The 25,405-nt window shown below is 38.3% G+C and overlaps 1 protein-coding gene across 6 annotated transcripts in view; it reads left to right on the top strand.

The window, feature by feature from the left end:
• LOC122810242 (carbohydrate sulfotransferase 5-like) overlaps positions 1-25,405 on the top strand; it is a 439,379-nt gene that overhangs the window by 350,647 nt on the left and 63,327 nt on the right. For all 6 annotated transcript variants that reach the window (XM_044081766.1, XM_044081764.1, XM_044081765.1 and 3 more), the window contains one exon: positions 23,515-23,584. The gene's annotated coding sequence lies outside the window, so the exon portion shown is untranslated. The remainder of the gene's footprint in view (positions 1-23,514; positions 23,585-25,405) is intronic.

The raw sequence follows: 25,405 nt of genomic DNA, 5'->3' as shown, positions 1-25,405 counted from the left end.
ACTATCTTATTTTTTTCTAGTTGCCTGAGCTTTGAAATCCCCACAACCCTCATGGAAAGCTGTATTCTAGGGATTAAGATAATGAACTCCAAAACTACTGCACTTTGTTGAAAGAAGCCATGACCACAGTGAGCTTGTTGGAAGCAGTTCCATTTTGACCAGCTGTTATTCTTTGACTAACTGCATATTTGGTAGGACACTAGTGAATAGCATAGCTGTCAGATATGTCCTGTAAGTTTTTAATCCTTTTTATGTAAAATGTGTGGAGTTCTGTTGGTATTTTGAAGCCTGTAGCCAGTCATTTAAAAAAAGGAATTTCACATCAATATACTTACTCAACATAAACTACAGATGCAGTCTTTTATTGTTATTACTAACAGGTTGAAATAGAAAATCTGAAGACAAACCCAGTTTAAAACTCCCAGTCAGTCTTAAATATGCAGAAAGAACATGAGAACAAAAAATGCATTTTCATTGTTGTTAGACATTATCATGACATTGACCTGGAAGGAACTGTATCTCTCTCATCAGGTGGTGTTATGCTGTTTATATTTCCGTAATCCAAAACACCTTGCTGGCTGGTGTGGATATTTCTAAATATCCTTTATCAAGGTATACTTACTCATTCATTACAGTATTGCAGAACAACTCAGCTTCATTAAAGACTGACTTTTTCTTAAGAAAAAGAACCTAAATTTTTCTATTAACTATGTTTCATCTTTCATGTTTAACAGCACATCACATTTGTTTTGCTCTCTAATTCTGGTTGACTGACTGACTTTTGCATAGCAGGTAACATATTTTTAGCCCATTACAATGTATGTGCTCCACTCTTGCTGAATACAGTGACCTTTGACATCACAGCCTGCTGTCATGTAGTAATGTTACCTGGTAAGCAAATACAGCAAGAGCTCAATGCACAGTCAGCATAATAGGAAAAGCCCATGTTTTGACCCTTTTCATTGTCAGCTGATTTAAATAGACCAGAAGGATGTAAGATAATAGTTCTGGATGTGAATATTTAATGTTGCAGGTGGCAGATAAAAAAAATTGTAAATATTGTTGAAACTCACAATAAATAAATAAATAAATGCATAAATAAAAATAAAAAATAAAGAAAGATTTCCATTAGACTATGCAACTAAAAAAACAATGTGTCTTGCAGGTGGCAAGACCCCTACTCTTTCCTGCTAATTATATATTCCAGCTCTGAGATCACATGATACCAGGGAAAGGACATATTCCCCCAGTGCTGGTAATGTAGTGATTTTGCACAAATGTTGATTATTTGTTTTGTTGACTTCATTGTGTTGACAAAACAGTTCTTCACTGATAAATACTAGGTTATCAGTCTGCAGACTATTACAAACCTAGCCAATAACCAGAGTTCAAAGTTAAACCTTGTATCTTGTGTGTGTGAGGTTAAGTCCATAACCATTATGCCAGCCCTCCTCTAAGACAGTTGATATATTTAATTTGTGTCATATATGGACAGACACACACACACACACACACACACACACACACACACACACACACACACACACACATTAAAGTTTAAATTATGTGATAAAGTTGCAGATGCAAATGCTTCTAATTAAGTTGATGACAATGACTGCAGAATTTGTTTTTCAGTTATAGCAACATGAATTTGCGCACTTCTTTTTGTAAGTATATAAAATTATTTTTGTAAATTCCTGTTCATAATTCAGAACACATGAAATTGACTTAAACCAGTTTTCTCCAGTACGTTATGAAAACATAAATAATCTTACTGGAACAGGATTGTTATTTTAGAGTGCATGACAAGCTTCTACTATGACTTAAGTCACTTGTGAAGGAGGTTAAAACTGTCTGAAAACAGCCAGTGGTGACTGTACCTGGACAAAAAAAGATGATATTTTATTTAGAGGAAGCTGCCTCTCATACCCTTGAACTTATATAATACCAACTCCATAGCTGCAAAACAAAACAAAAGGAATAATCTCCTAGTATAAAGGAATGTTTGCCATTGCACAATTAGAAACTTTACTGGCACCGCGGTGGTATGGCGGTAGCGTTGTTACCTTACAGCAAGAGGTTCTCCCGTTCGATTCTCGGCCTGGCTTGGGAGTGCCTTCTGTGTGGAGTCTGCATGTCCTTCCTGTGGTTGGGTAGCGTTCGAAAGACATGCGTGCGTAAATGGGCGTGCCTTCGTTGAAGGTTGGGTGTCGAGCAGGCACCTCTGTGTTTCGTAAAAAAAAATCTACTGCCAATCATTAGCGGACTGGAATTCTGCTGTGGCGACCGGGAAAAAGTCGAAAGACAAACAACAACTGGCAGTGATCGCCTGTGGTAAACAGTGACTGGGGAGTTCAAACTTGTCAGCTGAAGATGACCGGATTGTGCTGAACTCATCTGCTTTAAACTATATGAGGTATAGGAAGGCTGAATAGGAAACAGTTTTCTGCAAGATGTTGCTCCATGAGAGACCATCTCTTAAAGGAAACAATAAAATGCCATTTGCGATATCTGTCTTGTAAGGTGATCTTGTTTTTCTCCTTATAATGCTACAGTATGGAATGGAATAACAATCAAGTGGGGGCTGTTGGCAATACTAATGGTCAGTAAGCACCTCTGAATTCAGGATGGGAGGTCATGGGACATATCACTGCCAGTATATCAACTCACAGACGGTAACTTGGCAAGCAATGATGCTGAATATATAAATGACCATCATACCTCTCAACCTGGAATCATAAAAAATCTGGACAAAGGCCCATGAAAAATAGGTACAACTGGCCACAAATCTGCATGCTGATTAACATAATATTTACATACATAATTATATAACCCCACTCAGTCAGATGGAATTGTGGGATACCAACTTTTAAATGCAAACTGAAGAACAGGTAAAATATTAAACACAAAATAAACAAAGAACAATAGTGTTTTTCCTAACTTAGAATGTTGACAAAATAACAAATTTTGCATAGGATGCATTTTCTGAAGGATGAAGTTTCAAATGTTATGTCTGCTGCCATTATTTTCTGACTTCAGACAGTCCTCAAAGATCTGCCAGGGATTTGCCAGAAAACTACAATTTTATGAGAAATGGACTAAAAATATGGCTCATAAATCTGGACATTCTGTGAAAATCTGGACAGTTGAGAAGAGCTATGCTCAAGTATATACATCTTCTAGTCCTAATGTAAGTCAAGATGGCAGCACCTCATATGGCAGTGGCCTCTATGGCTCCCGATGTGCACTTATTGTTTTCACGTTGTGCCTTGTAAGTCTTTTTTTGTTTGGTGACTCTGTTTTCTTGCTGGGTGAGCAGATGTCACGGTGGAAACATTGGTGATGTAATAGTGCCTGTTGTTGCCTGTTTTCATGGGAAATGGCATGGAGGAGTGGAAGTTGGGCCTGCAATGGTGATCTGTGCTGAGCAAAATGCGGTAAACAGAATTTCACTTTTGTTTGGTTTTGGCTCCTTGAATATGGCAGAGGGTTATGGTGATGGAAAAAGAGAAGGAGACTGTCTGGACAATGGCATGTGAGGGTTGGTGTTATCGGCAGAAAGGAAGGACTAGATGGCTGCTGGTGATGGTGTGGCCATTTGGGCCAGCAGGTAGAGGTGGTTGAAAAACTGTGGTTGTCGAAAGGAAGGAATGACCATTGGACTGGATGATGCTAGGGATGGTCGAGCCTGTAGCAGTGGTGGTTGTTGCTTTTTGTTGATGAGAGGATGGTCGGATGGAAGGATTGCTTATTTAATGTTGCTGGAGATGCATGGAGATGGCGGCAGATTATCAAATGTGGAATAGTTTCTGATCTTCAGTTGGCTCTTTTCACTGTTGTTGTGTTAATGTTGTTTACTGTTATAAGTTCTGGTTATGTTATGTTATTTGTGTATGAGTTTGGAGGAACGTAATTTCATTCAGCTGTATTGGTATGGTTGAATGACAATAAAGTTTGTTTGTTTGTGTGTTTAATGCAACACATCTCTGCAAACATGTTTCTGTTTACCCAACTCATCTGTTCTGCTTCATATTTAAAGTCATAATTTAGTATATTAAGAAGATAGTCTAATAAACAAAGAAAAACATGGATTAATATGCAGAAGAAACCCTTCATGAGAGACTAGTTGATTACTGCACCTGCCAGAACTCTGCTACTCATCCTGTTTTATGTCTGCATAATCCTCACTAGCCTAGGACTGAGCATTGGGAAAAGAATAAACCAGTCTGACTACATCATCAGCTAAACTCCTAAGCAGATCTTATCACGTTCTCTGTGGCTTAAACCATCACATTGCTATGCTCTATTATTCACTTACCTGACAAATATCCACAAATCAGTCTGTCCAGTCTGTCATTTGATGGTTCATAGGTTCATAGGTAGGTACTATCCTATTGGCCCTAGGGCCTATATAAGCCTAGCCAAAAAATGTACCCTGGCTTTCACCACCCAAGAAAATTATTTTCCTGTGCCCCTGTCGAGCAGAGCCACAGAAGTGATCCCTGGGGTGAATTTCCCATTTCCCATCCAATCATCAAGATTTTTCTTGAAGAGTGCTAATGAGGAGCTCTGTTTGACATAGATAGGTAGTCTGTTCCAGAGTATGGGAAGTCTCTGGGACAAAAATATATCCCTCCAGCATGCTCTGTTTATTGTGGTGACAAGGTTTAGGTCCCTAGAGCGTGTAGCATAGAGGGATTGGGATTTCTTTAAATGGAGCATGTCCAACAGCTCTGGGTTTGACATGACTTTATATGTTAGGCAGAGATCTCCCCTGAGTAGGCGATATGCGATGGAGTAAAGCTGTCGTTTTTTGAGACGGTCTGCGTAGGGCATCTGTTTGAGGTCAGTAATCCTCTTTGTCAGGTATTTCTGTGGTCTTTCCAGTTGTTGTAGATGTCTTGTGATACATACCAAAAGGGGCATTGTACTCTATAATGGGTCTAATGAGTGATGAGTAGAGGGGAACAATGACCTCTTTCTTTCTGGATGAGAATCCTTTTGTGATGAGATGAGCCACGTAAAAGGATTTCCTGACCACTGTGGCAATATGATTATCAAAGGAGAGACTACTGTTCACCTGTGTCTAAAGGTCTCATCACATTTTCGGCATTAAGTAGACTACCACCTATGTGGTAGTTCATGGGTACAGAGTTTTTACCAAAGGGGATGACAATACACTTTTTGACATTGAGCTTCAGGCCGTGGCTTTGACACAAGGTATCTGTTTCAGTGAGGCCCTTTTGTAGTTTGTCCACATCATTAGGAGTTTTGATTATGGCTCCTAGTTTGCAGTCATCTGCAAACTTTGTTAGCCAAAGACCTTCTGTGTTAGCCTGCACTTCAGAGAAGTAGATACCAAACTGGAGAGGACCCAGGACTGAACCCTGTGGTACTCCACTTGTCACTGGTCTGAAGTCGGATTTGGAATCTGCTACTTTCACAGTGTGGGTTCTGTCCGTGAGCCATTTGGCAACCCATCTTGTGACATAGGGATTTATACCTAGTTTAGTGAGCTTATCTATAATTCCAGAGTGGGGGATGGTGTCAAAATCCTTGACGAGATCTAGATAAGATGTGTGAACCATTTTACCCTCATCTATGGCTTTGGTGACTGCTTCAAAGAAGTCACTCAGGTTTAGGAGACATGATCTGCCTTTTACAAATCCAAACTGGGTAGGGTCCAGTGTTTGGAGATTACTAATGTCTTTGTTTATGAGTTCCATGATGATACATTCCATGGCCTTGCAGACCAGGCTCATCAGGCTAATGGGGCGGTAGTTCCCGGGGTCCATTGTGGCTCCCCCTTTGTGGAGTGGGATAACCGTCGTGGTGCGCCATTCAATGGGTACAAAGCCTGAGGTGAGGTTATGATTGAACATGGTACTTAGGTAGGGTGCCAGTTCATTCTGTAGTTCATGTAGAACGCAGCCTGGGATATTGTCAGGTCCCATGGATGCTGTGTTCTTGGCTTTGGAGAGTGTGTTTTTTACCTGTGCAGTCGTGATTATAGGAACTTTGCATTCTTCCGGTATAGAGATGGGCCCTCTAGGGGGTGAGAGGGGGGTAAAGTTAGCACTGAACCTATCTGCTAGGATGTTGGTAATATCAGTTGGTTCTGTATATTTAGCGCCATTGTGCTGTAACTCAGAGCAGATCTGAGTGTTCCCATTGAGATTCTTGACATAGCTATAGAATGCTTTGTGGTTGTCACACTCTTACTCTTATCAGTCTATTAAATCTGTATTTCTTAATGTGACACAATAACTAAGATCTAAAAATGTACACTCAACTGCCTTTTCTAATAGGGGACAACTTTCTTCAATGTATTAGACAAATTGCTGTAAAAAGCCTTTGAAAATCCTAGCCACCTACTACAGCACAACATCAACATATAATTGTAGGGGTAGAAAGAAACCTGTAACTATAGTGGCAGTGCTAATGACACCCACATGGCATTGCTCCTTTACTGTGTCAGTCAGCATCTGTATCTTCTGTAATTCATAAATCTGGCAGCATCTTAACTACTTTCCATCAAACACAGTTCATGTTCACAATTATTAATTACTGCCTTATTGCTCATGCTCCTCTTTTACAGTGCGGACTGCTTGATATTGATGGTTCTATCTGCTGTAACTGAAACTAAACATTTATTCCCTTTCTTTTAAGTATAGAACTAGTTATAGGCTAGTTTTCTTTAATATCTCATTGAGTTTTACAAGTCCCCTCGAACTACTACAAACTACTACTACAGAGAGAGTGGGTCATGACACAGTCCATGCTAATCGCGTTTATTATTTCTTTTTTTATTCTTTCACCTGTGGTGTGGAGCTGGAGAATTGGGAGGAAGTCAAACCATGGCTAGTGATAAATTTTCTCATCCTCTCCACCTGTGATCTGTCCTGAATTGATCCTGTATCTCTCTCTGGGTCTAGGATTCATGGCAGTGCAAGACACTGGCTGGGCAAACCAGTCCGAACTCTGTTGCTTGACTACTGCACTAAGTGGTGCAATCTGCACTGCAGCAAGTGAAGTCTCCATACCCAACTTGGCTGCATCTTCTTGGCTTGGCTCATGAATCCAACAGTCAGACGCGTTAACTTAAATATTGAATAAGCTGCTCAAGCGTCGAGTCATCCAGCCAGGTCCTCTAGTCTGCTGCATCGCTGGTTGAGGTCGCTGTGAGCTGCTGTGCTCCCCACCCATCCCTGCTATCTAAATCCAAAATAAATTCCACTCTTGAGTCTTGTTCAACCTTCAAATCAAGATACAAATTACGTAGAAGTACGTACATAGAAGTAAACAAACAGACACAGAGCCCTCAGCTGAAGTTTGACTGCTGTCAGACTGCCTCACAAAGTTGATGTCATTGTGTGATGTCAGCAAAACCTTTGACAGAAAAAAGATTGAAAAAAATGGTAATTAAAGGGGTCACTCAGGGAATTCTTGGCACCCCATTATTTTCACTTCAAGACCGGTAAATACTGAAATATTTGGTACGGTTGAGAGGTATGATGGCCGTGGCAGTGATAGAGGTGGAGTATAAGAGGTCCCATTCTACCTATCATTACAGTACACTTAAGCAAGCTAAGCAAGAGCTTAAGGGAACCATTAGGAAACTCAAAATTGAGTAAGAACTTAAAATAGATACTAAAACCAAATATAACTGCAAATCTACATTTAACTATGGCAAGAAGTTAAAGACTAACACTCAACAATGTTTGAAGCTAGTTCACAATTATACTACACTCTCTGACCTAGGTAACAATTACAAATTTAGTGCAGATTCTACTCCACTGTTATAGCAGCCATGCTCTTTATTTACTATTGAACAAGCTCTCAAAGCCCTCTCAAAAACTAAGAATACTTCATTCATGGGCCCTGATAACATACCAGGTTGTCAGTGCCAAATATGACTTACCTGAACTACTACTTAACCTCTTTAATTTAAGCCTCTCCACTGGCTACATTCCCAAAGCCTGGAAAACTGCTATTATAATGCAATTACACAAGGGTGGCCCAACCATGGACCATGTATGGGTTTTCCCAAGTACACCGGTTTCCACCTACCTTCCAAAACATGATGGCTGATTAACTATACTAAACTTTTCAAATATATATAAAGTAGATGGTAAGAAGGGAAGAGAGGAGAGCTACAGAAATATCCACTGCATAAAAGATCTTTCAAGGATGTTCTAGAAGAAGTAGCTATGCACTTGTGATAATTATGTAGGTCAGCTTATCCAGGTGTGGGATATATACAAAGCCAGGTGTAGTTTAGGTACTGATCAAACTGGGTTTTGAAAATAATTGTCAGTCAGTGTGAGAGGGATATCATTCCATAATTTTGAGACATAGCTGGAGCATAAGGAGTCTCCTACCTTGCTGATGGATTCAGTGTTAAGCAGATAAGATTTTTTGCTTGAGCACAGGGCCCTGGTACAAGTGTAGTGCTGCACAAAGTTTTAGAGAGCAGGGCATTTTCTGGCATATAGATAAGTTTGTATGCCGTGACTAATTGGGAATAGGATATGTAATGGTTTGATTCTAACCAGGTTAGCTTTCTTAAGGCAGTGCAATGAAGGACTTTGTATAGGGAGTTTTGCAGAAAATTCAGTTATTTTGTTACAGCATGTTTCTAATTTAATTTTTTTTCAGTTTTGTTAAGATTAGTAAGAATATTTTATGTACATAAGAGATGGCTCTATCAATGGATTTTCTGGACATATCTGTGAGGTATTTCTTAGCTTTGAAGAGGGAACCCAGATTTATGAATGTTATTTGATGGATTGATGGGGGTGCTAGATACATTTTAGTTGGGTGTCTATTAGGACTGCCAGTAACTTCGTCTGAGGAACCAGTTCAGTTTTACTGTTGTTAGCTGAACTCATTTGGAAGGTATGTTTAAGGTTGTTGTATTTCTTAGGGGAAAAGAACATTGATTTTGTTGTATTTGGGCTTATGAGTAAGTTAGAATTACCTAGGCAAGATTATATAGCAGAGAAGGAGAGTTGGGTGATTTCTTAACGTTTTGGGAGAATTAAGGCAGAACAGATATGTATAGAATTGTTTGCGTATTGTGCAGTGGTGACAAGTTTGCTTACAGTATCAAGATTGTTAGTGAAAATATTGAATTAAGAGTTGACCCAGTATTGATCCATGTGGGGCTCCAACTGTGACTGGGAGAGATGGTGAAAGTTCTTGGTTCCATTTGCCTACTTGTCTGTTGGGTAGACAGCTGTGACCTTAGGAGAAGGAAGAATGAGTCAGTCCATGTGATGACAGTTCAAGAAGTTTTTGGTGGGAGGCTCCATCAATGGCTTTTAAGCAATCAGTGAAGAGGGACAAGGGTAGTTTACCTAGGTTTCTATTTTGAATTTTTGGTACTCGTAAAATTAAGGAGGGAAATGTTTGTGCTATGTCTGGAAAGGAAGCCATGAAATGTTTTTGACAGGAGATTTGTGTTAGTGAGGTGGTTGATAAGCTGTGTCTGGACACATCTTTCCAAGATTTTTGATAGTGGTGATAAGACTGCAATGGGTCTGCAATCTGAGAAATCAGTAAAGTTACCATCTTTGTACAATGGAATAATGCATGATATTTCCAGGTAGCTGGGACATGTTTTTCTGTTATTGAATATTTTATGAATATGGAGATAGGGAGTGACAGAGCATCTGTTGCTAGTTTTAGATCTTCAGGTGGCAGGTTATCAGCTGCTAAGGTTGTTGGTTTTGATTATGATACATTTTTCTAATAGTGGAGGATTGCACAGGTTGAAAAGTAAAGCTTGTGTTATTGTTTAATGGGGTTGGTGTTTTATTTGATGAGAAAAAGAATAGCATTATTGAAGTATGAATTAAGTTGGGTTGGGATGTCATCCTTGTTGCTTATGGTTGTTGGGGTTGGAGTGGTAGATTGACCAAGTTAGAGAAGTTTTTTGATAGCTGACCAAAATAATTTGACACTGTTTTTGTATTTCTGTTAGATGTTTAAGTAACAGGACCTTTTCTGATTTGTAATCTGTTTTAGACATGTTTTTAACTTGTCTGAAAGTCTGGAAACTATTTGGTGTTTTGTTTGTTTACCACAGTTTCCTGGTGTTGTCTCTCTAAGTAGATTAATTATATTCACTGGTCAGCTAAGAGATAATTTCACTTTTCTTGAATTAATTGGTGCCATTTCGTTTAGGATATTAAGGAAAGTGTTGTTGAATTGAGAGACAGCATCATCTAAGGTTAATGTGTTTAGTGGAGTCTAGTCACAGAGGTAAAAGAAAGAGATGACAGTGTCTTTGTTAAAGTTAGTCAAGTTACGTACTTGGTTGTATATTACTAGCTTTGCTATTGTCTCAATACATACCTCAGGAAATGGTCACTAACTCTGTCAATGTCAGGTAAGCACGCGGAAGAGTTTATAGCGTTGGTTTTGCTGGTAAGAGTCCAGTCCAGTACAGATTCCCATTCTTTTCTATTCCTGCAGTAGTAATGATTACTTGGGGAAAACAAACCGATTGTGTTTGTTAGAAGCAGTTGCTGAATTGCAGGTTTGCCAATTATAATTGTTTATTGGGGTATATTTTGGGGATGGTGGATAGCCTCAGTTACGGTAGTATTTGTTACCAGATGGTAGATATAATGAAGCAATGCATATGGTCTTTTTGCCATTAAGTTTGAGATAAGAGATAATGATTTCTGCTTTGTCAAAGTTGGTTATGTCATGGGTATGAAGATTTACTCTATATTATCTTTATTTGCTATTCAATGCTAGCTAGAGTAGTCAATGCTACTCAATGCTAGAAGTCTAAATCTCAAAATGCACTTACTCAAGGCACTCCTTAAAATGGAGAACATCGATATCTGTGCAGTGGCTGAGACCTGGTTCAAGGCTCTAGAGAGCACCCCTGCATTACCAGGCTATAACTCATACTACACTTTTGGCCGTCTAACCTGGACCAGAACACCAAAGGCGGAGCTGTGTCCATATTCATTAAGGATATCCACACCTCCAGGCTAGTTGCGCAGCATCCGAGGTTATCCAAGTACAACTAACTCTGGGCAAAACTGCAATCCAAATTGTGGCTTGCTACAGATCCCCCACCATGCTCCAGGATTCCCACTCCTCTTTTATTGGTATACTGGAAAATATTAGGGTTCAACCAAACAGCCTAATAATGGGTGATTTCAACTACCCCACCATTAACTGGGAAAACTACTCATGTACCAACTCCTTCGCTCAACGCTTTCTGGAATTCATAAATTCCATTGCTCTGGATCAACTTATCCACACCCCCACCAGGGGCAACAATATCCTGGACCTAGTCATTACCGACATGAGTGACCGGTGTTCCACACCTGAAATCAACTCCTCGTTGGTCAGATCCGACTATAAGCTAATCACCCTAGATATCCACATCATACCCCCACCCACCATTAAGGAAACCATGGTAAAAAAATTCTCCAAAGCCAACTTCATGCTTCTTAAGATAGAAATGGCAAACTTCATGACACACATGCAGATGGACAATACAGTTATGACTGCTGAATCCTACACAAATGCACTCTATCCCAAACAAAACCAATACGCTATCCTCCAAAAAAACGAATCCAATCTGGTGGTGCCCTGCCATAAACAAACTCTACAACAGAAGGGAGAAACTGTTGCAAAAGAGAGCAAAATCCCATGAGTGGAGGAGCTGCCTGGTCAACCTTAGTAAGAAGCTGAGATCCCTTATAAGATCCTTCAAAGCTAGCTATGAAAATAAAATCACCACTGATTCTAAGGGGAACCACAAAACATTCTATAGCTATGTCAAGAATCTCAATGGCAACACCCAGATCTGCTCTGAGTTAACAGTACAACGGCACAAAAATTACAGAACCAACTGATATTGCCAACATCCAGGCAGATAGGTTCAGTGCTAACTTTACCCTCCTCTCACCCCCTAAAGGGCCATATCTATACAGGAAGAATGCAGAGTCCCTGTAATCACATCTATGCAGGTAAAAGCTGCACTCTCTAAAACCAAAAACACAGCATCCATGGGATCGGACAACATCCCAGGCTGTGTTTTACATGAAGTTCAGAACGAATTGGCTCCCCACCTTAGCACCATTTTCAATCATAGTCTCACATCAGGCTTTGTGCCCACTGAATGGTACACAGCAACAGTTATCCCACTCCACAAAGGGGGAGCCACCACTGATCTTGGGACCTATCACCCTATTAGCCTGACGAGCCTGGTCTGCAAGGCCATGGAACGTATCATAATGGAACTCATAAACAAAGACATTGGTAGCCTCCAAACTCTGGACCCCACCCAGTTCGGGTTTGTGAAAGGCATATCATGCCTTCTGAACCTGATTGACTTCTTTGAGGCAGTCACCAAAGCAGTAGACAAGGGTAAGGTGATTCACACAGTCTATCTTGACCTCGCCAAGGCTTTCAAAACCATCTCCCATTTGGGAATTATAGCTAAACTCACTAAACTAGGTATAAATCCCTATGTCACAAGATGGGTTGCCAAATGGCTCACTGACAGAACCCACACTGTAAAAGTTGCAGACTCCAAATCTGACTTCAGACCAGTGACAAGTGGAGTACCACAGGGTTCAGTCCTAGGACCTCTCCTGTTTGGTATCTACTTCTCTGAAGTACAGGCCAACACAGAAGGCCTCTGGCTAATGAAGTTTGCAGATGACTGCAAACTATGGGCCATAGTCGAGTCCCCAAATGATGTGGACATCCTACAGAAGAGCGTCACTGAGACAGATGCCTGGTGTCAGAGGCATGGCGTCAAGCTCAATGTCAAAACGTGCATTGCCATCCCCTTTGGTAAAAACTCTGTACCCATGAACTACCACATAAACAGCAGTCTACTTAATGCTGAATGTGTGATGAGAACTTGGGACCCAGGTGGACAGTAGTCTCTCCTTTGAGAATCACATTGCCACAGTAGTCAGGAAATCTTTCAACGTGACACATCTCATCATAAAAGGGTTCTCATCCAGGAAAAAAAGAGGTCATTGTTCTCCTCTACTCGGCACTCATTAGACCCATTATAGAGTACAACACCCCTTTTGGAATGTACCTCATAAACATCTGCAGTAGCTGGAAAGGCCACAGAAGTACCTCACAAAGAGGATTACTGGCCTGAAACAGCTGCCCTACACTGACTGTCTCAAAAAACTCCAGCTTTACTCTGTAGCATATCACCTTCTCCGAGGGGATCTCTGCCTAACATATAAAGCTATGTTAAACCCAGATCTGTTGGACATGCTACACCTTAAGAAATCCCTATCCCTCTGAGCTACATGCTCTAGAGACCTAAACTTTGTCACCACAATAAACAGGAAATGCTGGAGGGATAGATTCCTATCCCAGAGACTTCCTATACTCTGGAACAAGCTACCCATCTATATCAAGCAAAGTTCTTCATTAGCACTCTTCAAGAATAATCTTGATGAGTGGATGGGATCACTTCTGTGGCTCTGCTCGACAGGGGCACAGGAAATTAACTTTCTTGGGTGGTGTAAGCCAGGGAACCTTGTTGGCTAGGCTTACTTAGGTCCTTGGGCTAATAGCCTAGTACCTACCTATGAACCTATTTATTATTGCTCTGCAGCATCTAAATGTATTTCTGTTCAATGTAATTGTGTAAAAGCCTGGGGTAATATTTTTTCCTTAATTTCTGTTTTTAACTATGTTATATCTCGGGAGTGCTGTGTATGCATGGAGATCTTGTAGTTTACTTTATATACTCTTAAAGTTCATACTGAGAAAGAGTAAGTTTGAATCTCTAATTGAGGGTGGTAGGAGGGAGGACAGTTGTACTGTAGGGACCTGGGTGTGATTTGTTGGCTTAAAGTACGGCTGGGATTTAGATGTATGTTGCCACATAGCTTGAGTTAAGTTCCCCGAGGGCTGCAGAAGGTAGGGCCACTTACGTTTACATTAAATTTTTATAGTCACTTCTAGGGTTATGGATTTATGTTTCATGTACCTGTAAGTGAAACGATGAACATGAGTGGCAGATTATAGTTCTGTGACTATGCAGAGAAAATTTGAAGTACTGCTGAATGTGGATGTGTGAAGACAAGTTTATGAGAATGAGGTTGATATTAAGGGGGTTGGTAGTCTGTTATTTGTGCTAAGAGTCAGAAGTAGCAGTAATGTTATTTATATGTACAATATTAGGAGTGATGGGGATACTGGAAAAGTAGAAGAAGGTATGTAAAAGTGGAGGTCAAACTAGAGTAGTAATTAACTAGTTAATGTATAACTAGAGGATTGGCGTGTATGTAAAAGAGCGGAAGACCCACAGTGGTAGCTACCTAGTTGAGCAATAGCTAGGTAGCTAACTGTATGCTAAAGTGTGATGTTGTTAAGTTGTAACTGGTAAGAGTTATAAAAGTGGCGTGGCTTGTGCAATATACTTTTATAGCACATGGAACATAGGAAGTGACTCACATATATTGACACTGTTTGGCTTTATTTGAATAAATACCATGCCAGCTGCTTGCTGTCAGCTTAGCATAAATGCCATCACTATCTTATGCAGCATCACAACTGTATGACTAAAATGTGAGTAAAAGTTCTGTGAATGACAAGCTTTACAGATTTAAGGAAGGTGTCCTGTCTGCAAAAGTACCTTAACCTAACTCTGTGGTGTTTGTCAGGGAAAGTGAAGCACATTTCCCATTTTATGGGTAACTGGGGCTGCATCACAGCTGCAATACATAATAGTGTCTGCCTGTGTGGGCGGAGGGAGGCATCAAGCCATGAACATAGCATAGCACAGGGATTACATGCCATACTGGATGCAGGTGGAATCCCAGGGTTGTAAGTACTGACATATGTACAACACAATATGATGGTTTTAGGCTGTGCATACCAGTAACTGCAGATGTTAACCAGGTCCATATGGTGAGAAGCCATGGTCCTAATCCCATGCATGTCACAGTGCAGTATATATACACACACACTTGAATGATATATTCTGTGCTTAGTGGTGTAGGTAGTGGCATAGTCAGCCAAGAGAAATAATGACTATAAAGGGTCCCAAGCCAAGAAAATGAATTACTACTGCAGGAGCTTCAGTCACAGCATGCGCTTACTGGGAAAAAGTGCTAACTACAAGGACTACTGATACCAGATTTAGCACAGATTTTTGCAAAGATGTGAATGCTGTGGGGGGGGGTCATAATTGGTCAGTATAGTAAGGGTTGATAGAGGGATACCTGTATGTAACACTCCATGCAAAGGAGAAGGCATGGAAAAATGCAACAGAAAGATCCACCCACAAACAAGTGGCTGACAGAGAGCAAAGAGAGTTTGGTGTTTCTCACTGGCCAGTGGAATTAGAGCCTTTTATCCATGGGTGGCTTGACATGTAGATGATGCACTTGGTTAGTAATGTCCACTACAGTAGACTACAACACATACCACTGCATGACTGAAAAAATAGACTGACAATGGTCCACCTGTGTATCTACCCTATCAGACGCCTCTGGTCTGCAAGTACAATATCCTACTCAAAAATGGTATGCTTCCAATGTATCACACATAAGTGTTTTTACATTTACCTGTTTGCTTGACTGAAGGGATATATGGAGGGGGCTGACAAGCTGTTATGTGTTTTTGCACATTCATAGGGTCATCATGTATTTTTCCACATTCATAGGGTGTACTAGAGGAGGCATCCTATACAGCAGGACAACACAGGGCTAATATCAACAGGGCACTTGTGGATAATGATACAGCAATTTGCAAGAGGTATAAATTGATGACAGTGGTGTTGTCTGAAGCAGTACAGGGGAAAGGGTCACCTACACCCATCATTACAGAGGCATCCTCAGAGGTAGTGGCTGAGCACACAGCCACAATAGAGCATGATAAACTTATTGCAACAGTCCAACATGGGCTCCACTTGTGTCTCCAGGCTACAAGGCATCTCACATGTATGCCACCTCAGAGTTGGGCATACCCAAAACAAGAAAGAGACTCTGGGGGGGGTGAAGCATTGCCATGAATCTAGAACAGCCATAATGTGTGTGAGGCACTCACAGACAATGATTTGATATGTATTTCAGCAATCCTGGCACAGATGACTGCTATGCACAGCAATGCAGAGCGGCAAAGTATGTTTTGTGACTTGTGGAAGGGAAGCACCAAACACACAGTTACTTGGAGAGAGTATAGGCACAGGGAGACAACATAGCTGCTCATGTCAATGGTAGTAAATATTGCCCCCATAGCTGCATCCACAACGCACACTGCAACTACATTCTAAGACCATGAGAGAATCCAGATTAAAAGCAGGCTGCACAGATCATCACACGTCAGACTATAGAGATGATTGGTGAGACAACATCAGTTTCACCTGCCGGTGCATGGCATGCAGTCTGTGGTCATGGGCATTATCTATGTCAAGGATGGTAGCACTCATCAAGCTTAATACATGGTATACCTTGTCAGGAGTGCCCCTGCATGGTTCTGTAGTTCTAACTCTTTCCTACCATGGAATGGACCCATTCCTGATACTGCAAGCTATCCATTGGACACAAGCAATGATCATGTCATGGCAACCAGACCCACTGGAGGATGTGATGCCTGATTCCCCTAAATGTTTCATAATGTGTAGCTATTACTTTCTTCTCCTGTTATCCTACACTGCATTGTAGTGCTGCAGCCACCTGTACAAGTTATGATGCCTATGCCCTGCCCACCTCTAACCAGTGTGAGTATAGTGACACCTGATACATAAATGTTGTATAATCTGTGTGTGATGCTGCATGCATCATTTTATTCTGTGTTGTCTGAGTCACAGACCATAGTTGTGGACCAGATGCCACCTCTGTATCAGTGCTGCATATATTACATCTGCTTCCACCTCAGTTGTGACTCTGTTCTGCTGCTACTGTATGTTCTTCCCCTAACTCTAAATAGTACCCTTCTACTGATGATTTGACCTGTGTGGTAGGTCCTGTCGTAATATTCTCCTGCTGCATCATTTGTTCACACAGTACCATCTAGTGAAGCCTGTCACACATAACAAAGATCTTGCTGAATATGTCCATAATCTACTGCAATTCCCTATACATCAGTAACAAATCACCACAACAAATATCTTGCTGCATATGTCCAGACTATACTGCAATGCCCCTCCTTCCCCAACAACAAATTTATACTATCAACAAACTTTTTTGTGTCTATAATTACAATGCCACTTCATTTACCGAGTTTCATATTTCATACCTTATTTTGTTACTCAGTTCTATCAAAGCATTCCATTTTGTAGTGGTTAAGTTGTAACAGTTATTCACAAATGGTTTGCTAGGAACATGGGAGTAATAATTCTTCAGAGCTCAGATTATGTACTTTAAGAACTACAATGTAATTTATGTTATTCTGTTCTCTCTTTTTTTTCTAATGTGCCATTTTTGCCACCATGCCTGCTGCCCATCAAGTGTCTAAGGGGTTGTCATCCAGACATCATTGAAGGTGTCTTGCGTTTTCATCAGCATTCCAGCAGCAACATTTTTAATTTTTTTGTTTATGAGCCTAACTGTCATATTGACACGCACACATATACTACAGTGGTGCTGTGAGCACTCTGATCATCATCTCAAGGGCTATCTATGCCTCCTTAGTCTGTACATCTGTGCTCCTTCACATGCATCAACAGTAGCTACCATCAACAGGTTGGGTGACCATGCCCAGATCCTCCCATCCCTGCCTACCCAATGAATGACAAGCTTCTACTTTCCAGAGGAGCCCTGTCCACCTTAGTAGTAGACACTGACCCTAACCTTAATGCTACATCTTACCTTAAAGAAACCCTTTCTATCATACTACCACTTATCAGACAACTAAGCGGTTGTGTTATGGATGTTTTAGTGGAAAAATTGTAAAATAAATTGATCAGTCTTTTCAGTGTTCGATAGTGTGCTTCTTTTCTGGATCATGTCAGATGTTTTGCATTCAATTTTGTGATACAATGATGAATCACACTATAGGGGTTAGATTTTATGTTTATAGTGTATGTTGGTGCATGTTTGTGTGTATTCATTTGTCTTTTCTAATGACAGTGTTACAGGAAGGGTTTTTTCGAAAGGTAAGGTATGGTGTTAGGGTTCGAGTAAGGTCAGATTTAGGATTAAGGTTTTCATACTTTACTGAGTTGATGCAGAGGCACTTTCCAGTGTTGCTCCGTTAATAAACAGATGAAATTAAAATAATTAAAGTAATCACTGGTTAAGGACATTTTGTAGTAAATGAGGATCATTATATAATATACTGAGAATGTTACTGTAATATTTTATTCAGTTATATGACAAAAGGTACACTTCAGTTGTGTATTGCCTACACACAGTCTTTTTTCCCCCCTCTTTACATGCCTTGCCAACTAAATAATGTGCTCATTTTGTACCTGGACCAAAAAAGGAGTCTTGAGCTATTACTGGTGTGTGCATGAACTAAGAAATGGAAAATATGATCCGTGGAGCAAGAATGGAGCATTGCAGCAATGAGGAGCTTAGAGAGTACTGATGAAATAAAGAAGACACAATGACATAAAATAAATATCCTATAATTGGTCAGAAGGAAGAGCAAGACAGAAAAGAGGAAGTAGAAGACAGTTTAAGACAAGATGAAGTGTTGTGTCTGGAATAAATTTTTAAGGGCAGAGACTGGAAGCAGAAAACACAGATATGAAAACATAAAAATGAACATTGATGGTGTGAGTAGCAGTGATTAAAATTAATGGAGTGGGAACTGTGTAAGTCATAGTGCCGGGAAGCAGACAGATTCCCGTATTTTAAATGCTGAACTTTAATAACACATATGAATTTACGCTGTCTCACTCTAGGCTTACATAAAAAAGGACTTTGTATTTATTTGAACTTCCCTCTCACTGGATTAGGTGGATATTTCTGAATCTTTTTTTTTTTTTTAATGTTTGTTACAGTCCCAGTCCATTTTCTCAGTTGGAGAAAAATCGGGTCAAATACTAGGGAAGAGATACAGTTTTTATATGTAATAATCTAGAATCCATAAGCATATAGACTTGCAGGATACTGCAGTAGTGCATCTGACTTGTTATCTTCTTTGAAGTCACTAAACAGCAGTCACAATTTTCTTCCCTGTGCAAGGATGGAAGCTGAGAAGCCAATGTTCAATTTAATGTCAACCCAATTAAAATACTTTTCTTTGTCCAAATAGTTTGAAAAAAAAAAACTTTTTATCCTGGTTTTATATATATATATATATATATATATATATATATATATATATATATATATATATAAATTCATGATGATTTGCAATTTATTATAGGAACTGTAATCAGATTTTAATTGATGAATCTGGGTAAATTTTATAGAATAACAGATTTAATATTAGATTTAGTAGTATAAAAGATAAAAGGCAAATTTTGTTCCTTATGTACATGAATGAAATATTTGCTCCAAAATCAGTAGAAAGATTGCAGAATCAATTAATTGTTTACATTTTGTGACCATACTAGGTTTCTACGAAATTCTTGTCCCTATGGTCAGTTATTGAGGAAAAAATATCTTTGTGTGAAGTCTCATTATGCAAAAGATATTGAATCTATTCTTAAGTTGTATTGCGAAGAGAAATAATAAAATATAAATACTGTAAGAGAAATTTGGGGGGTATTAAGTTAACTAATAGAACATCTAAAAAGGAAATGAAAGGACCTATTTGTGTATTTATGCACAATGTTTAATACATAAGATGGTTGGTATTGCTAAGAACTCGCACATATTATTGGCTGATGAGTTCAAATTTACCAGTCTTCCAGAGATTTGCATATAAGAAAGGGAGTAGTATGGATGCTGAGATAGTCCATAGTAAGTTTGATATAATATATTCCGAGTACATAAATCAGATTTTAATTGATGAATCTGGGTAAATTTTATAGAATAACAGATTTAATATTAGATTTAGTAGTATAAAAGATAAAAGGCAAATTTTATTCCTTATGTACATGAATGAAATATTTGCTCCAAAATCAGTAGAAAGATTGCAGAATCAATTAATTGTTTACATTTTGTGACCATACTAGGTTTCTACGAAATTCTTGTCCCTATGGTCAGTTATTGAGGAAAAAATATCTTTGTGTAAAGTCTCATTATGCAAAAGATATTGAATCTATTCTTAAGTTGTATTGCGAAGAGAAATAATAAAATATAAATACTGTAAGAGAAATTTGGGGGTATTAAGTTAACTAATAGAACATCTAAAAAGGAAATGAAAGGACCTATTTGTGTATTTTTGCACAATGTTTAATACATAAGATGGTTGGTATTGCTAAGAACTCGCACATATTATTGGCTGATGAGTTCAAATTTACCAGTCTTCCAGAGATTTGCATATAAGAAAGGGAGTAGTATGGATGCTGAGATAGTCCATAGTAAGTTTGATATAATATATTCCGAGTACATAAAAGCACTAGAGAGCCTTTGGCTTTTATGGGGATTCAAAAATGTGGAAAATGTGACAATGAACATATATTCTTGAGGGTTCTGAATGCATGTTAAATGGACAGAAGTTTGTATTTATCAGCAGATAACTTATTTGTGGGAAGGGGTGATTAATGTGTTAATATGCCTGTGTCAAAAGACATATGTGAGTGAAACTAAGTGGACTCTAAATAAGAGAATTTTAGAAAATATTTGGGATATAAAAAATGCAAGCTTGACAAGTCCAATACAGAGACATTTTTTGGAACTGAAACACTGTATACCTGATTTAAAGTTTAAAATGTGTTTCAACATCCATAAAATTTAAGATACTGGCTGTTATATAAAGAAAGTTTTTTTTATGTTAAAATGTTTAACTTATAACCTGTATGGGCTGAATATGGAAATTAATTGTAGGATTTTTTTTAGCTATTGTTGCTTTAATACATTTTGTTATGGTAATGGCTGCTACTATTTAAGGTGGTGATGGGAATGTTTTTAATATATCCTTGAAGGCTGAAGGGCTGGGGCACCAGAGAAGTTAATAGTTGGGGGGGTGTGGGGGGCAAAGCCCCCCACCTAGTTTCCTTTAAAAGATAAAAATAACACAAAAAGTACAGATTTTAAATGAAAATAGATGGGGGGGGGCTTCGCCCACCACACCCCCCCAATGTGTGGTGCTGCAGCCCCCACCCCCCTAACTATATATACCAACTCCAGGGTCGCATGACATTGGGGAGGGGGACAGATACCTGTTATTTGCCATGAATACTTGTTTTCAATCAAATGAAATTTCAATCAAATGGGTTTAGGTCAAATGGTCTTTCAATCAAATGAAGTAGACCCATATATATATATATATATATATATATATATATATATATATATATATATATATATATATATATATATACACACATATATATATATATATATATATATATATATATATATATATATATATTTTTTTTTTTTTTCATTGCAATTTATTTAGCTGCTAACTGACTTTTTTCTGTTTTTACAGTACATAATGTATAGTATTTTGCAAGACTGGTACAATGTATGTTTTGTTCTTCTTTCGGCTTTTACCGGTTAGGGGTCACCACAGCGGAACTCTGCTCTGCTAATGAGTGGCAGTAGATTTTTATGGTGCCAAGGTGCCAGCTCGATGCCCAAACTTGAATGAAGGCATGCCCATTCATGCATGTCTTTCGAAGGCGACTCGACCACGGGGAGGACATGCAGGCTCCACACAGAAGGTGCTCCAGCCGATAATCGAACGGGAGAACCTCTTGCTGTGAGGCGACAACGCTACTGCTGCACCACCATGGATTATATTTTTGTACTATATGTGAAACATTTTTACCCATACTGAGTCTGAAATTGGTTGTTTGTGATCAGTGCACTATCCCAGTAAATAAATATAGAAATTCAATAAATCTCAAACCCTTATGATTCAAACTGCTCAGTTCTACTCCCTACAGCATGACACAATAACAGGTAATGCAGTACATCTTAGTGTTCCTGAGTCCTGCAATGTGGCCAGTTCACAGGTAGTGTGAGAATAATTTATTTTTCCCACAGAAAGCATGATGGATGATTTGAACAGTTTTCCTGATAAGACAGGAATAGTCAATAAATCAATTCTTATGTCAAGAAGAGATAACCTGTTCCTCAAAAAAAGGATCTATTACCTATCTAATAGGTAGTGAAATAGCCATAATGGCCAAACATCTGAACCAAAGTTTCTTATTGGTCCAATGAAACATGTGCTTATTTAAAGATTCAGTACCTTAAATCCTTATGTATACTGAATCCGTTAAGGTTCAATGTAATATTGCATGAATATTATTGCTACTGTGTTGTATTGCTCTATTGAAGAACATCACAGTAAAATTAATGATTGATTGCTGACTGACCAAAAATAAATATAAATTGTTCCGATCTTCATGATTAGGAGGAAAAAGAAACATCATTACTCTGTTTCTTGAACTTAAGCTGCTATGAAAGAGGGTATTATTAACAATTAAGGAAACTTGGTTTATAGAGCAGAACAGTATCTGTATGTTAATTTATCTCTCAACCTCTTAGAGCAAAAAATCTGGACAAAGTCTAAAATGATGTGGGGACAAATAGGGACATATTTTAAACATTGCTCTTACAAACTTAGAAAGTTGATAGAATAATAGGTTTAGCATTAGCATGAACTTTCTGGAGGATTTGGAGTCTTAAACTCAAATGTTTGTCATTATTTAATGACTTCAAACCTCAGCTATTGCCCAGAAAAGTACAGATTTTAGGAAGAGCACACCAAAAATATGAGGCAGAAATCTGGACATTCTGCGAAAATCTGTACAGTTGAGAGGTATATATTTGATTTTGTTACCCAGGTAAGTCTACTTTAAACAAGTGCCAGTATCAGGGATAATGCAGGAGCACTGTCTCATTAAAAGAATTGTATTTTCAGAAGTGTGTGTGTGTGTGTGTGTGTGTGTGTGTGTGTGTGTGTGTGTGTGTGTATATATATATATATATATATATATATATATATATATATATATATATATATATATATATATATCTTTGTGTCAACTTCTTATGTTTGTCTGGGAGTACCTTCTTTGGTTAGAACACACCAGTCAGATCTCTGTTGTCATACTAAAATACAGCAGTTTTACAAGCAATGGTTGTTTCCTAGGAGAGCTACCTAAGAAAGATATTTATATGGTACTTAAACAGGACAAGACCAAGGTGATGAAAAATGCAATGGCCATTTCCTTTAATGTACTTTTGGAAAAAAATACAAATGAAACTGGCAGTTGCCATTTCATATTTTATATACATGCATTTGTTATATAATATTTTATTACTGTCACTGCTTACAATTTCTCAGTTTTTCCAACATACATGAAAAAGTATAACCAGTTTAGTGCGCATTTATGTTTCAAATAAAATAAGTGATTGAATATGTTAGGAAGGATAAAATTTAAAAAAGGCAACTCATAATGAAATCCTATTTCTCGTTCTACAGAGCAATACATTAAGAACAAAGTAATTATAAATTCTACTTCTGCATCTACAACTACGTTGGTTACTCACAGGTAGGTCTTCTCCATCATTACATTTTATTAACATTAATATAACAAATATTGGATTTCAGATTAATGCATGCAGTGCTGCAACAGACAAACATTAATCTGTTAAGCTACATGCTCATAATGTATAAGTAAGTGCTAATAGTTTGATTTTAATAGTGGTATGAACCAAAATAATTATAGGCACAGATTTGGTGGTCATCTATACTGTATTTCATTTTATCTAATTTATTCATTTTGTTAATCAGGAGCATCTGAATGGATATAATTCATTTTTAATAGATGGTTGGGAGGAAAAACTACAGCACTTACAAAATAAAGGAATTTATACACTGAAAGAAAACACTATAGAAACATTACAGTACATCCGATTTATACGTCTCAGAATGGTAGGTCCCGCGATGGAATTTGGCATGTATACAGTTGCAGAATGATGGTGTAGAGATAAAAGCCACACTGTTAATTTTTCAAGTGTATAATTTTAATTCCAGAACTAAATCTAAAATATCTATTATATTGTTAGGCACACATTTAAACCATGTACTAAAGAATGAAAAATGTCCAGTGGTGATCTGGGAATTACTATAATTAAAGATATTAAAGTCCAGATGGCTCAAAAGTTTACCTTCATAAGATGTCATAATCTTATCCTGTGGATAATTAAAGGCAATTAGCTGTTGTTTTTCCTGTAGTTGTTTTTGGATTTTCCTCTCCTCCCTTCTTCTGTGTACTGGTTTTCCCCTCCCAAAGTTTTGTGGACTTCGGGGGGGGGGCATCCTGAAAATGGGTACTATAATACCCTTTAATTCTGTTTTAAAACCTTTCTGATTTCCTGGGTGGGGAGGGGGAAATCATCAATACAGTCCTCCCTAGGATATGATAATAAAGTGTCCATAATTTGTGGGGGGTTAAGGTAACTAACTTTATCCAGTCTCTCCCTTGTTAAATCCCTTCTACTCCTCTCATGTTTCCCAGGATCCACAGAGTACTTATCATTCTTAGGAATCATGTATGCTTTGTCATTAACATACTTATTGAATCTCTAATAAGTTTCTTCCTTTTCCTTTCAATAACTGCCATACAATTATCATCAACTCTATCAAAAACTGATTATTGTTTGCTTATTACAAAAACAGATATAAATCAAGTATTTTATTTTTAAGTATAGTAATTTCATTGAGTAAGTCATTAATTTGTGAAGTGTTTCATTTAATGATGAACATAATAAGATCAAAACCATGTCTGTCGAGCATGTCAATTAGTTCCTGGTACTCTTCACTACCAATGTTGAGTCTTTTGGGAAATTTAAAAAGTCTAAGGCCTTTGGGACTGCTTTTTACATTTAAACATTATGGAAGGTGACAGTTATCTAATTGTAGGTTATGCACCTTTTAAAGTTTCTTTTATAGATTCCCAATCAGTATTGATAAGTTAATATCCTGTAAATCTGTTGTTGTGCCTCTGTTGCGAAGATTATTCTACTCAAATGCTTCATTACAATTTATTAAGACTCTACTGGCTCATCGTTCTGTATCTGCTATCATAGGTGGAAATTCCTGTGATTTTATAGCAGATTTGGAATGTACCATTAATGGAGCAGGTGATGTTCCATTGTTAGATAAAACCTTTCCCAAAGTATTATTCAAGTCACTATACTGTTGTGAAAGTAAAAAAATAAGCTGGGTTAAATCTCTGCACTGAGAGAAAACTTTGTCATAAAGTGCTCCTGTACTTGAATTATTAAATTGGAAACTGATTTGGAGATTCCATGTTCACCAGTATACCCCTTGCGAAACATTGCCATGCTCATTGAGCTAAGCATCCAAA

Source organism: Protopterus annectens, chromosome 8.part1 (genome assembly GCF_019279795.1).
Source record: "Protopterus annectens isolate FY-2018-M chromosome 8.part1, PAN1.0, whole genome shotgun sequence".
Taxonomy (NCBI): Eukaryota; Metazoa; Chordata; order Ceratodontiformes; family Protopteridae; genus Protopterus; species Protopterus annectens.
The sequence above is the reverse complement of the archived record's forward strand: the minus strand, read 5'-3'. Positions and strand labels throughout refer to the sequence as shown.